This window comes from Oryctolagus cuniculus, chromosome 18 (genome assembly GCF_964237555.1).
Source record: "Oryctolagus cuniculus chromosome 18, mOryCun1.1, whole genome shotgun sequence".
NCBI lineage: Eukaryota > Metazoa > Chordata > Mammalia > Lagomorpha > Leporidae > Oryctolagus > Oryctolagus cuniculus.
The window spans coordinates 41,591,925-41,606,358 of NC_091449.1; the positions used below are offsets into that span (position 1 = coordinate 41,591,925).

General features: G+C 48.1%; 1 long non-coding RNA gene across 1 annotated transcript in view; it reads right to left on the minus strand.

Annotated features, from left to right (window-relative positions):
* The window catches only part of LOC127491307 (uncharacterized), a 29,233-nt gene extending 19,814 nt beyond the window's left edge, over positions 1–9,419 (minus strand). The window contains exons 1-2 of the long non-coding RNA XR_007919920.2: positions 8,920–9,419; positions 1,268–1,387 (exon numbers count right to left, since the gene is read on the minus strand). This is a non-coding gene — a long non-coding RNA (uncharacterized lncRNA). The remainder of the gene's footprint in view (positions 1–1,267; positions 1,388–8,919) is intronic.
* Positions 9,420–14,434: the final 5,015 nt, after the last annotated feature.

Genomic DNA, 14,434 nt, shown 5'->3' on the forward strand with positions numbered 1-14,434 from the left:
TTTGTTTGAAAGACAGAGTTACAGAGAGAGGTAGAGACAGAGAAAGAGGTCTCCCATCCTGACTAAGAAATGCAAAAGGAATGATAGAATTAGAAAAATCACCATTTGGCAGCTGTCACAGTAACAATTTATTCAGGCAAGCAACACCAATGAATACTAAAACTGGTGTGTGAAAGTAGGATGAGAAACAACATATTTACATAGACTCAAAGTATCTCCCCCAAAGATACTTATAATTACAAAAGGAAAAACAGTAACTGCACTGCAGAGGAAGCTGGCAGGCACCATCTTAATCAAGTGGTCAAAGCCAAAATCACCATGTAGATAACAAGTGTATTCTGATGCACCATCCCAAGAACCACATTTTTCTGATATTCCTGCCCATGATGGAGAACCTAAACAGACCATGAGAAGACATCAGAAAAGCCCAACTGAGCAGCACTGTTAAAAAATAACTGGCTTTTACTCTCTAGAAATTGTCAAGGTCACCGGTGTTGGCATTGTGGCACAGTGGGTTAAGCTGCCACCTACGATGCCAGCATTCCATACAACCACTGGTTCAGTTCAAGTCCCAGCTGCTCCACTTCCAATCCAGCTCCTTGCTAATGCACCTAGGAAAGCAGTGGCAAACCGCCCAAGTGCTTGGGTCCTGCCACCCCACATGGGAGACCAGGATGGAGTTCCAGGCTCCTGGCTTCAGCCTGAGCCAACCCCAGCCACTGCAGCCACTTGGGGAGTGAACCAGTGAATGGAAGATCTGCCCTCCCAACCCCACCACCATGTCACTCTGCCTTGCAAATAAAAAATAAAGAAAAATCTTTTTCAAAAACTCATGGTCATCAAAGACAAAACAACTTTTTCAGATAAAAGGAACCTGGAGAGACACGACCACTAAATGAAATCCTGGACCAGAAAAGTTCACTTATTTATTTTACTATAGAAGACACAAATTATATAATGAATTAAATCTCTTGTTTTTCATAATCTTGTAAGAAAACATCTGGTTTCCAGGATACACACAGAAACAGTTAGGGATAAAGCAGCATCAGTTTTGCAAGTTACTCTCAAATGTTTCTCTCTCCCTCTCTCTCTCTCTCTCTCTCTCTCTCTCTCTCTCTCACACACACACACACACACACACACACACACAGAGGAGGATAAAGCAAAGGTAGTAAAATGTTAACATTATACAGCAATTCCTTATTCTGTTTTGCAGCTGAAATATTTTAAAATGAAAAATTAAAATACTGCAGTCTTAAGAGTATACCTCATGAGGACCAGTGTTGTGGCGTAGTAGGTTAAGCCCCTTCTCCTGACACTGGTATCCCATGTGGGTGTCAGTTCAATTCCCAGCTGCTCCACTTCCAGGCCAGTTCCTGCTAATGGTCTGCGAACACAGCAGAAAACAGTCCAAGTACTTGGGCTCCTATGCCCACATAGGAAGCTAGAAGAAGCTCTGAGCTCCAGGCTGTCTCTCCTTCTAACTCTTTCAAATAAATAAATAAATAAATCTTTTTAAAGAAAAAGTATACTCATATATTGGAATTATTAATGTGATCCCCAAAAAAGGAAACTTCTACCCTAAGGCCAGTGTCTAGAGTGACACAGACACATTTATCACACGTAGTATTTTATCAGATAAAGTAAGTTAATTGCTGGCTTGTTAAATCTGAAGGTTATGACTCATTTTTAGGCCATTATAAATCATACATAAATAAGTATATGACTGAAAAAAATTGAAGTATAACACACATGCAGTGAAAAACAATTTTCTGTTACACATTGGTGTGTATATGTATGCATGTGTGTGTGTGTGTACAGGCTCTATTCTCTCAGTAATGTTGTTCATTCAATCCCTAGGAAGCTGATCAGGTGGCCATTACTATCTTCATTTCACAGGAAAGGAAATTGAGACGGTGGAGCCAGTGGTATGGTGTAGTAGGTTTAGCCTCCGTCTGTGGTGCCAGCATCCCATATGGTCACCGGTTTGAGTCTTGGCTGCTTCACTTCCAATCCAGCTCCCTGCTAATGGCCTGGGGAAGCAGTAGAAGATGGCCCAAGTCCTTGGGCCCCTGCACCCATGTGGGAGACCTGGAAGAGACTCCTGGCTCCTCACTTCAGATCAGCCCAGCTTCAGCCATTGAGGCCATTTGGGGAATGAACAGCAGATGGAAAATCTGACTCTCCCTCTCTTTGTAACTCTGCTTCTCAAATAAATAAATAAATAAATCTTAAAAAAAAAAAAAGAAACTGAGATACTGCAACTCTAACAAAGGGTGAAATTCAGATTCAAACCATCATCTCTTGAATTCCAAAGCCAGTGTATTTTTGCATTGTACCATACAACTTATTGATGCTATTGCCATCAGCAAAGACTGATTGGGTACTAGTGACTTTACCTCTTGGTGCCTCAGTATGCTCATCCATAAAGTGGGATCACACTGAAAGATGCTAAGTTAAGACATCAAATGCTTAGAACAGTGCATATAGCCAACACTCATGTGTGAGTTGTTATGATGAAGGGTCTTAAGGAATTCATGAAAAAAATGTATATTATGAAAAAAACTATGCATAGATTTCAAAATTTGTTTGCACCAATATAAACTTGACTTTTAGATCAATTTTTTAAAAAAAACTTATTTTTATTTATTTGAAAGCCAGAGTTATATAGTGGGAAAGACAGAAAGAGAGAGAGATATCTTTCATCTGCTGGTTCACTCCCCAAATGGCCACAATGGCTGGGGCTTTGCCACGCCGAAGCCAGGAGCCTGGAGCTTCTTCTAGGTCTCCCACGTGAGTGCAGGGGCCCATATACTTGGGGCATCTTACACTGCTTTCCCAGGCACATTAGCAGGGAGCTGAATCACAAGTGAAGCAACTGGGTGTCAAATTGATGCCCAGTGACTTCAAGAGACCATGATTTGAATCTGAATTTCACCCTTCTTTGTTAGTGGTGTTTCACCATCTCAGTTTTCCTTCCTTCCTTGCTTCCTTCCTTCCTTTCTTCCTTTCTGATTTTTTTTTTTTTTTTGAGAAGCAGAGTTACAGACAAAGAGAAAGAGAGACAGAGAGATTTTCCACAGGCAGTGGCTTAACCTGCTAAATCACAACACCAGCCCTACCCATTTCATTTCTTAAAAAGGTTTATTTATTTTATTTGAAAAGCAAAGTGAGAGAGAGAGAGAAAGAGGTCTTCCATCTGCTGGTTCATTTCCCAAATGGCTGCCGTGGCTGGGACTGGGCCAGGATAGAGCCAGGAGTCTGAAACTCCATCAGGTTCTCCCAAATGGACAGCAGGGACTCAAGTACTTGGAGCATCTTCTACTGCTTTCCCAGGTATATTAGCAGGGAGCTGGATTGGAGGCAGAGCAGCCAGAACTCGATCCACTGCTCTGGTATGGGATACTGGTATCACAAGCGGCAGCTTAACCCAATGTGCCACAATGCCAACCCCCGTTTCATATTTGAAGTACCCTCTTAGTACCTACTATGCATGAGTCTGGGAATACCATGAGGTCTGAGATGCCATTCTTCACTCCTGGGTTGTTTCCACAGAGGTAAACGGCCATCAAAGCATCTCATGCTGAAGGCTGGTCTGCAGACCCCTGGCCCGTAGACCCAGACAGAAACATGTCTTGGAGGGAACAGTCTTGGCTAGCAGGACACTGCCATGACCACCCCTCACTGCCCTCAGTCCTAGAGGAACTACTGCTCCCCAGTTGGCATCAGGTCTCCTGGCAACTATCCAGGCAACCCAGAGCATGTAACAGTCCCACAGTTCCCAACCCATCTCATCTGGCACCACCAGTGCAATGGTCTCCTTGGATGAGATGTCCTTTTGCTAGAGAACTCCCAACCAGCCTTGGAGGTCCCTGCCAGAACCAATGCTGGTCCAGTGGGAAAATAGAAACCACCATGAAACATCTAAAGAGAGAACGATTGTGAGGAACTGGATAAGCAGGTGACAGAAGAGCAAGAAAGGTGGAGAGGCAAAGCAGCAGGAAGCCACTTCCATCCCTCAGCTGGAGGGGCGAGAGATCAGGAGATGCTACTGGAGCCCAGGGACCAAGGTCAGCTGCAGAAGCTGGAGCCATGCCAGGCTTATCGTCTGGGAGCTGGAGCCACAGAAGAGATGCAGCCATAGCCAGAGGCACCGCCCAAGTCAGAGAGGGAGGAGCCCCCCCACCCAAGCTTCTTTCCTTCTCCTGTCCACCGAGATCAGCCAGTGTCTTCCAGTTGACCCAGCGCAGAGGAAATACAGCCTGAAGAGCTCAGTACGATCCCACAGCACCCAGTCCTGCCACGTGCCCACACACGAGGGGAGGGGTGAGGAACAGATCTCAGTGTGCACGGGCCAGCATCAGCCCATGGCCTTTCTATCTTGGCATTCTGGTGGCTCATTGCCGTGCCTGGTCAGATCTGAGCTTCATAGATGTGTGTGAACAAATGATTGGCCATTGAGGAAGCAGGCTCCTGTGCCCCATGTCATGGATCAGGTATATAAAAAAATTACTCTGGGGGCTGGTTCTGTGGCGAAAGAGGCTGAGCCTCTGCCTGCAGTACCGGCATCCCATATAGGTGCTGGTTCAAGTCCCAGCTGCTCCACTTCTGATCCATTTCTCTGCTAATGTGCCAGGGGAAGCAGTAAAGATGGTCCAAGTGCTTGGGCCTGTGCACCCACATGGGAGACCCAGGAGAAGCTTCAAGCTCCTAGGTTTGGCCTGGCCCAGTCCCAGTTGTTGGGGCTATTTGGAGAAAAAAACCAGTGGATGGAAGATCTGTCTGTGTCTGCCTCTGCCTCTGTCTCTATCTTCATCTCTCTCTCTCTCTCTGCCTTTCAAATAAATAAATAAATCTTTAAAAAAGACATACCCTAGAATATTCATCACAGCCCTTCCCACAATAGCCCCAAACCGGACACTCCCTGAACACTCATCAACAGTGGAATGGGTGACCACAATGGAACACCATATAGCAACACGAGTGAATGATCTATAATTATCTCCCTCAGTGTGGGTGACTCTCATCAGCCTGGTGCTGAGTGAAAGAAGCCAGACACAGAGGACTATGTGCAGCATGATTCCACTTAACATAAATAGAAAAGCAGGCTCCACAGATGTCTGGCTTCAGAAGTCAGGGTAGTGAGTACTCTTGGAGGTAGTGGTGAAAGGAAGGGACTTGTGGGGTGGGGGGTCACGGTGTCCTTTGTTGACACTGTGACTCTTTGAGACCCTGAGAACCCCACCCCTCAACCACCAAAGAGCCCTTTCCTGCCACCACTGTCAGTATTACCCACCACACCTAGGGCTGGTCATGTTCCTTCTTCAGCTATGTACTGGTTAATAAGTGTGTTCCATCTTTTGAAATTATGTCAAGCTGCATATTATGATTTGTGCATTTTTTGGTATGCAATTCTTTAATCAGAAGTCAATGTTGTAATGGAAGCATTGCCCCCCCCCCCCATTTCCTGCTTCCCCCCATCCCACCTTAAAGCACTTCCCTGGAAACTGGATAAAGGAGAAGGCTGGGCCTGGTTCATGGCTAAGGTTGAGAAAAAAAACAGTACCAAAAGACTAAGCCTTTTTTGGGTGCCAATCCATGGGAATGGTCTCTGGTCCCTTTGTTGGACACATGCATACTGTCCCCAAGGAGGTAGCACTATGATTTTAAGGAATAAGGCTCGGTGAGGTGAGGTGACTTGCTTCTCCCTCACAGGGACTGGGGTAGAATTTGAACCCAGTCTCACCGACTCCAGAACCCAGGCTCTTAACTCCTTTGTTCTTTTTTTTTTTTTTTTTTTACAGGCAGAGTGGAGAGTGAGAGAGAGAGACAGAGAGAAAGGTCTTCCTTTTTCCGTTGGTTCACCCCCCAATGGCCGCTGCGGCCGGTGCACCGTGCTGATCCGAAGCCAGGAGCCAGGTGCTTCCTCCTGGTCTCCCATGCAGGTGCAGGGTCCAAGCACTTGGGCCATCCTCCATTGCCTTCCTGGGCCACAGCAGAGAGCTGGACTGGAAGAGGAGCAACCGGGACAGAATCCGGCGCCCCGACCAGGACTAGAACCCGGGGTGCCAGCGCCGCAGGTGGAGAATTAGCCAAGTGAGCCGCGGCGCTGGCCTCCTTAGTTCCTTTATGGTCCAGAGGGAGCAGGAAACACAGGTCATGGTGACTATGGCCTCTCACTCTTAGTTATGTGCTTCCAATCTTGATTTTCCAGATGAGAGCAACCTTGTCAGTAAACAGGCCCTGACAATGACACTTTCTGGGGACTTTCTGTTTCTGTCTCACCCTCAGCTGGGACAAAGAAATTTCTGGACACCAAAGATGTTGGGTCATGCCTGAAGTCACTCTCTGCTTCTGAATGAGGTCAAAAGACCTTGGCCTGGCCTGGAGAGCAAGCCTAGGCAAGGGTCCCTATAACTCTGAGAGGAGAGGAATCATGGTCAACAGGGACACACAGGGAAAGTACTAGAACTGCTCACACTAGAAAGGAGGGTGGAAGGGAGCCCTAGAGGACAGGCAGGAAGTCCCAAAGGCAGTCCCAAATGACCTCTGCTTTGTTCTTTTTTTTTTTTTTTTTTTTAATTTTTTTTTTTTTTTTTTTTTTTTTTACAGGCAGAGTGGACAGTGAGAGAGAGAGAGACAGAGAGAAAGGTCTTCCTTTGCCGTTGGTTCACCCTCCAATGGCCGCCGCGGCTGGCGCGCTGCGGCCGGCGCACCGCGCTGATCCGATGGCAGGAGCCAGGAGCCAGGTGCTTTTCCTGGTCTCCCATGGGGTGCAGGGCCCAAGCACCTGGGCCATCCTCCACTGCACTCCCGGGCCACAGCAGAGGGCTGGCCTGGAAGAGGGGCAACCGGGACAGAATCCGGCGCCCCAACCGGGACTAGAACCCGGTGTGCCGGCGCCGCTAGGCGGAGGATTAGCCTAGTGAGCCGCGGCGCCGGCCCTCTGCTTTGTTCTTCTGCAGAGGTGAGACACAGAGGACCTTCTTCAGTTCCCCAAATGCACACTCTTCCCTTCCGGGCCTGTGCACTAGCCCTTCAATCTCCAGACACCACTCTTCCCTTGGCTTCTACTTGGGAACAAAGACTGTGGTTGAGTTTGGGCATAAGAGCCTGGCTCACCAGGATCTGAATCCTACTCAGTCTTCACCTCTCAACCAAGACCTCGCCTGCTCCAGAACACTTTCCCTGAAGCCTTGCAATCTTGGAGCATCTGGCACTTCTCCTCTTACAGAATTGATTGCCCTGAGTTGTAAGTGTTTCTGTCAGACCAGAAATGCTCAGTGCAGCATGGCCAGGGTCAAGCACATAGTAGGTGCTTAATAAATCTGTGTTGAAAGGATAAGCCCACTGTCAGACAGTGGGCTACCTCCCGCAGCTGGTCCTTTTTCATCACTTGTAGTTAGTCACTTGCCTGTGAGTCTCAGTTCCTTTCTGATTTTTGAACTTTTTTTTTTTTTTTTTTTTTTTTGACAGGCAGAGCGGACAGTGAGAGAGAGAGACAGAGAGAAAGGTCTTCCTTTGCCGTTGGTTCACCCTCCAATGGCCGCCGCACCGCGCTGATCCGATGGCAGGAGCCAGGTGCTTTTCCTGGTCTCCCATGTGGTGCAGGGCCCAAGCACCTGGGCCATCCTCCACTGCACTCCCTGGCCACAGCAGAGAGCTGGCCTGGAAGAGGGACAACCGGGACAGAATCCGGCGCCCTGACCAGGACTAGAACCCGGTGTGCCAACGCCGCTAGGCGGAGGATTAGCCTAGTGAGCCGCGGCGCCGGCTGATTTTTGAACTTTTAAAAAAAAATTATTTATTTAGGCCGGTGCCGTGGCTCACTTGGCTAATCCTCCGCCTGTGGGACTGGCACCCCGGGTTCTAGTCCCAGTTGGGGCGCCGGATTCTGTCCCGGTTGCCCCTCTTCCAGGCCAGCTCTCTGCTGTGGCCCGGGAGGGCAGTGGAGGATGGCCCAAGTGCTTGGGCCCTGCACCCCATGGGAGACCAGGAAGAAGCACCTGGCTCCTGGCTTCAGACTGGAGCAGTGCGCCGGCCGTAGTGGCCATTTGGGGAGTGAACCAACGGAAGGAAGACCTTTCACTCTCTCTCTCTCACTGTCTAACTCTTCCTGTCAAAAAAAAAATTATTTATTTATTTGAAAGACACACTCACACACATCGATTTTCCACCTACTGGTTCATTTCCCAAATGGCTGCAACAGCCTGGGCTGAGCCAGACTGATATCAGGAGCCTGGAATTCCATCTGGGTCTCCCATGTGGGTGGCAGGGGCCCAAATATTTGGGCCATTTTGCACTTGGCCCAACAGGATGAAAAGGCAGAGCAGAGGAGAGATGAACCTGGCTTTGAATTTCAGCCTCACCCTGGAATAGCTACGTGACCTTGGGCACGTTGCTTAACTTCTCTGAACCCAGTCTCCTCGTGAGTAAAACGGGGGCTTACAAAGGTACCTGTATCTCACAGAATCATCCTGCTGATGAACTGAGATAATGCATAGGACGTGCTTACTACAGCGTCAGACACACAGCTAGGAGTCAGTAAATGGTAACTGAAACAATAATCGCCATGTGTTTTTATTAAGCAACAACAAAATTACCTAATTTGTAATAAATATATTAGGAAATAACTATGGTAATTATCATTAGCATTATTTAAAGCCTGCAAGCTGAGTCACTTTTTCATGTAGTAATCTACTGTGGACTACTGCCAAACCAGAGCGGTGGCTCCTCCCAGACGGAGGTGCTGGAGTGCCCATCTCGGTGTCATACTTCCCAAGCTACCATTTTCTCTTACTCCATCCAACTTGAGCCTGATGGTAACCGTGTAAGGTGCATAGAGTCGCTTCTCAAAATGTGTCCGTTACCATTTCACAGAGGTGGAAACTGAGGGACAAAAAGCACTGAATGACTTACCCAGGTCTAAGCAGCCAGTACCCGAGCCAGCGTGCCACCGGAACACAATCTGCTGCTCCCTTTCCCCACCTCTTTCACACCTGGCCCTGCTCCCCTAGGAAAGTCTGACCCTGAGAACAGCGGCTGATGGGCTGCGGTTTGGAGTGACTTTATATTCAACAGCTCTCTCCCTCGGAGTCATCTGCACAGTAACCCCCTCGCAGCTGAGAAGTCCTCAGGTAGGTGGGTTCCCACGCGTTTCTGAGGGAGAATTCCACTCGGTTCTACTCAAGAGAAGTTAGCGAAGGGAAGGCTAAGAGAACCAATAAGGGTGATGCGGCACGAAGGGACCCGCGGCATTTGAGGTGTGAAGGCGTAGGAGAGGGAGAATGAAACCAGCGTCCAGTGAGGCTGGCCGTGCCAGTGAGGGACCGCCAGAAGGGGGTGTGGTGATAGAGGGCCAGCGACTGCCAGGATGGCGGTTCTACACACGGAAGTGGGCAAAGAAATATCCTATGAACGCTCCCTTCCGCCTACCCGCCCCTGTCTCCTGTCATTGGCTGAACCCGTCCGGAAGTCAACCGCAAAGGGTCATGGGAAATGTAGTCCACGGAGACCGGCCTCCGAGGTCTTAGCGCATGCAGGGAAAGGGTTTTAAGGGGGAGGAGGTTGAGGGAGCATCACTGCGGAAAGAGGGATGGGGTGGTGATTTCACGGGGCAAAGGGAGAAGCAATAGCACAGTAGTGTGCTGGGCTCTCTTGGCGTGAACTCTGCCATTAATTGTGGCCTGAAAATGCACTGATTTGGCCCCTGGGTTCTTGGTGCTTGTTTCAAAAGCAACCAATTCTACTGGGTAAGTTGGCAGCACTGAGAACGGGGCGGTCGGGAGGAGATATTCTTGAAAGATTATTGAGTCTGAAGGAGGTGAAAGGAATAGCCGGTGTTGATCTGGGCGGAGGGTGTCCAGGAAGAGGGAACTACTGGAATGAAGGCCCAGAGGCAGGAGTGTGCCTGGCGGGTTTGAGAAACAGCCAGGAGGCCAGCGTGGCTGGGAAGGAGAATGTGACGGGGTCGGGTCCGAGATGCGGTCAGGGAGGAGACGTGGACAGGGTGGGCCACTGTATCTCACTCAGAGGGAAATGGGAAACCATTGAGAGACTCAGTGCTGGGGAGGCGGGACCCATCAGCTGTGACACAGAGAACACACTAGAGATGGAGGTGGGACGAGAGGCTTGGGCCTTAGAGAGCTGTCATTGCCTCCCTCCCTCCTACCCTTCCATCCTTTTTGTATGCAACCAACAGTGAGCATCTTCTGCTAACACCTGGTGTGGTCTTTATATTTTTTGTACACTCTTACAGGTGTGTAGAGGTAACCTGCTGTGCTCTTAATGCTCATTTCCCTAAGGACCAGTGAAATGAAGCATCTTTTTGTGTGCTTATTTGCTACCTATGTATCTTTGATTGAGTGTTTGCTCATATTCTTACCCATTTTAAAAATTGTGTTTCTCTTGTTCTTCTAATTGAGTTTTGAGAGTTCTTTCCTTGTTCTAGATACAAGTCATTTTTCAGATATGTAGTGGGCAAATATTTTTTTCTAGCCTGAAACTTGTTTCTTCATCCTCTTAATGTCTTTTGATGAACAAAAGTTCTATTGATATTTTTTCTCTTTTATGGATGTGGTTTTTTTATGGTGTTCTACCTAAGATATCTTTGCCTCACATAATGTAAGAAAGGTTTTTCTCTTAGTTTTTCTTCCAGAAGATTCAGTTTTAGGTTTTACATTTAATCTGCAATCCATTTTGGGTTAATTTTTTATGAGGTGTATATATTAACTGAATTTTTTGCATATAGATATCCAACTGTTCCAGCACCATTATCTTTTCTCTACTGATTACTTTTCCACTTTTGTCAAAAATCACTTGACTGGGGCTGACATTGTGGCTCAACCAATCAAACTGCACCTGTGATCTCTGTATCCCATATGAGCTTCAGACTGAGTCTTGGCTGCTACACTTCCCATCCTCCTCCCTGCAAATGCTCCTGGGAAAGCAGTGGAGGATGGTCCAAGTCTTTGGGCCCCTGCATGCATGTGGGAGACCTGGATGAAGCTCCTATCTTTAGCCTGGCCCAGACCAGACCTTTGCAGTCATTTGGGAAGGGAATCAGCAGATGAAGATCTCTCTGTCTCTCTCCTGCTTTCTCTCCTGTTACTCTACCTTTCAAATAAATAAATAAATCTTTAATGGAAAAAAATCACTTGACTCATATATATGTAGTTCTGTTTCTGGACTCTTTTGTTTTGTTGACCTATTTCTCTATTTGACCCTAGTACTACACTATCTTGCTTGCTCGCTCTCTCTCTCACTCTCTCTCTTAAAGATTTATTTTATTTATTTGTAAGACAGTTCCAGAGAGAGGGAGAGGGAGAGAGGGGTCTTCTGTTTTCTATTTTACTCCCCAAATGGCCAGGCCTGGGCCAGGCTAAAGTCAGGAGCCTGGAGCATCTTCTAGGTCTCCTACATGGCTGCAGGGGCCCAAGCTGCTTTCCCAGGCCCATAAGCAGGGAGTTGGATCTGAAGTGAGCAGCCATATCATACGCTGGCATTGTAGGCAGAGGCTTAACCTGTTATGCCACAATGCCAGCCCCTGAATAATACCTTTAAGATTGAATTTTTTTTTGACAGGCAGATTTAGACAGTGAGAGAGACAGAGAGAAAGGTCTTCCTTTTTGCCATTGGTTCACCCTCCAATGGCCACTATGGCCAGCACTGCGTCCATCCAAAGCCAGGAGCCAGGTGCTTCCTCCTGGTCTCCCATGCAGGTGCAGGGCCCAAGCACTTGGGTCATCCTCCACTGTACTCCCAGGCCACAGCAGAGAGCTGGACTGGAAGAGGGGCAACCGGGACAGAATCTGGCGCCCCGACCAGGACTAGAACCCGGGGTGCTGGAGCCGCAGGCGGAGGATTAACCAAGTGAGCCGCAGCGCCAGCCTAAGATTGAAATTTACTGGGGCTGGTGTTGTGGTGCAGTAGGTTAAGCCATTGCCTGTGATGCCAGCATCCCATATGAGCCCCGGTTCAAGTTTCAGCTGCTCCACTTATGATCCAACTCCCTACTAATGTGCCTGGAAAGGCAATGGAAGATGCCCCAAGGGCTTGGGCTCCTGCCACCCATGTGGGAGACCTGGATGGAGTTCTGGCTCCTGGCTTCGGCCTGCCTCAGCTCTGGCTATTTCAGCCATTTGGGGAGTAAACCAGCAAATGGAAGATCTCTCTATCTCTCTCTCTTTTTCTTTCTGTCTTTCCCTCTCTGTAACTGCCTTTCAAATAAATAAAGGAAGAAATTTATTCCTTTGTCGGTTTGCATCCTCCGAGACAACATGAAGTTGGACATGAAGAAATTTATTTATTGGTGAAAAGGTCTATAACAGATCAAGGAGAGAAAACAGGAGAAGATAAGGAGAACTTTCAGACTGTGATACAGGTCTGACCCTTGGGAAATGAAGGAGGGAGGATGGGGGAGTAAGCATCTCACAAGGGATCACAGTTCTAATAAAATTTCAGCTGGCCTGATGAGGAGTCTTTGAGCCACAGTTGCCCATTAGATGCATCCCCTGGGGCAACTGCTCTCTGTACATAAAATAGATGAGCAGGTGCACCACTCACATCTTGTCCGTTGGGAAGATCGTTCCCTCTGCACTGTCTTCCAGCACATTCCCATGAAGGTGGTTACAATTCAGCCACTGTCCATTTTCTCCTTGTACTCACATTCCAAAACAGGCTGTTAGCCAAGCGCAAGCCTTTGATCCTTTTACAGGTGGTTATCACCCTCTCACCTGCAAGTGGTCATGTGTGATCAATTCTCTGCAGTGGACTGCATGACCTTGTTCCAGAACCCTGGGTCCTTCACTGAGTCTCCCACTGGGTCTCGCCTTAATCCTCTGCATCCTCTTCCACCACCGACAGCTCCAGTGCCATAGTCTGCTGAGTCACATGGCCTAACTGGCAGAGCCGTGCACGCCAGAGTCTGGAACTACTGCAGAGCCCTTTCCTCTCCTCCTCCCCCTTGGGGCTGGCATCCACCTGTGTCACTGCGTAAACGGACATATTAATTATTCCCAAATATGATCTGCATCACTCTCAGAATCCAAAAAGGCCTACTACTAGCAGAGAGATAAAAAACGTGGTTGACAGGGCTAGGCCTCTCTGCTAACATCTCCAGAAATTCTACTCTGACCCCCACCTTGTGCATCCGAAGCATCAAAATGAAAGCCCTCCCCTGGAGTCCAGTGCCAGCCCACTGATGCTCATGCATGTCTCTTGCAGGGGAAGGTGACTGACCTCCACCCCAGGCTGGTCATCACAGCGTGTTTTCTAACCACGTCCAGTGAGTTTTCCCATCCTGCCCTCTGCTCTCTTCAGTCCCAATGGGGAGCAGACAGAGAGGTCCCCGGTTACCTACTGACCCTTGGCATGTCACACATCACTTTGGAAGCCAAGAGTGTGGCTGGTAGGCTGCACTCGAGCTTGATTTCATTCCTGTGCGGCCACTGGCAACCCTTCTAAGCTACTCTATTTCTTGGTTTCCTGATCTATAAGATGAAATGATAATATCAGTTTCAAAACACTTCTCTGAAGATTGAGTGAGATGAGGACTATGTAGCAGTGTGAGGCCGACGTGACTACACGTCACCCCAGGTTGCAATACCTTGTTTAGGGGCTGTTTCCCTCATTTAAAGGTAAGTTCCTGGGGTGCCAGAATGGTCTTTTCTGAACATTCTATGTACTTAAGGGCATAGTAGATATTTCATGCCTGTTTAGGAATGGCTCTGAATTTCTACCCATTTTGTAATCAACCATGTTTTTTTTTTTCCCACCAGGAATGCAGGGTGTTGATATCTGAAAGAGATTACAGTTAGCAAATATGAAGCAGCAGGCAGTGAGAGAGCACCGGCCTTAAGCTGAGGTACGGAGAGAAGCCACCCTCAAAAATCTTTTTTTAAAAGGTTTATTTATTTATTTGAAAGAAAGAATTACAGAGGGGCAGAGGCAGAGAGAAAGGTCTTCCATCCGCTGGTTCACTCTCCAATTGGCTGCAACGGCTGGAGCTGCACCAATCCAAAGCCAGGATCCAGGAGCTTCCTCCAAGTCTCCCACACGGGTGCAGGGGCCCAAGGGCTTGGGCCATCTTCTATTGCATTCCCAGGCCATACCTGAGAGCTGGACAGGAAGTGGAGCAGCCGAGACTCGAATGGGTGCCCATATAGGATGCCAGCACTGCAGGTGGTGGTTTTACCTGCTACGCTACAGCATCAGCCTCCCTCACAAATATTATAGCTTTCCGGGCCTCAGTTTCCTTGTTTGAGGAATAAAGAGAATGATAGGTACTATCTCAAGATTCTTGTTAGAATTTACGTAAACTATGCTAAATGTGATGCCCAAGACATTGGCTGAGCAGGCTGTAGTTGTGATTACTACTGTCAACTTAAGAAATATGAGGCAGGCATGCGGCCCAAGCTTTAAGAAGCCGCTAGGA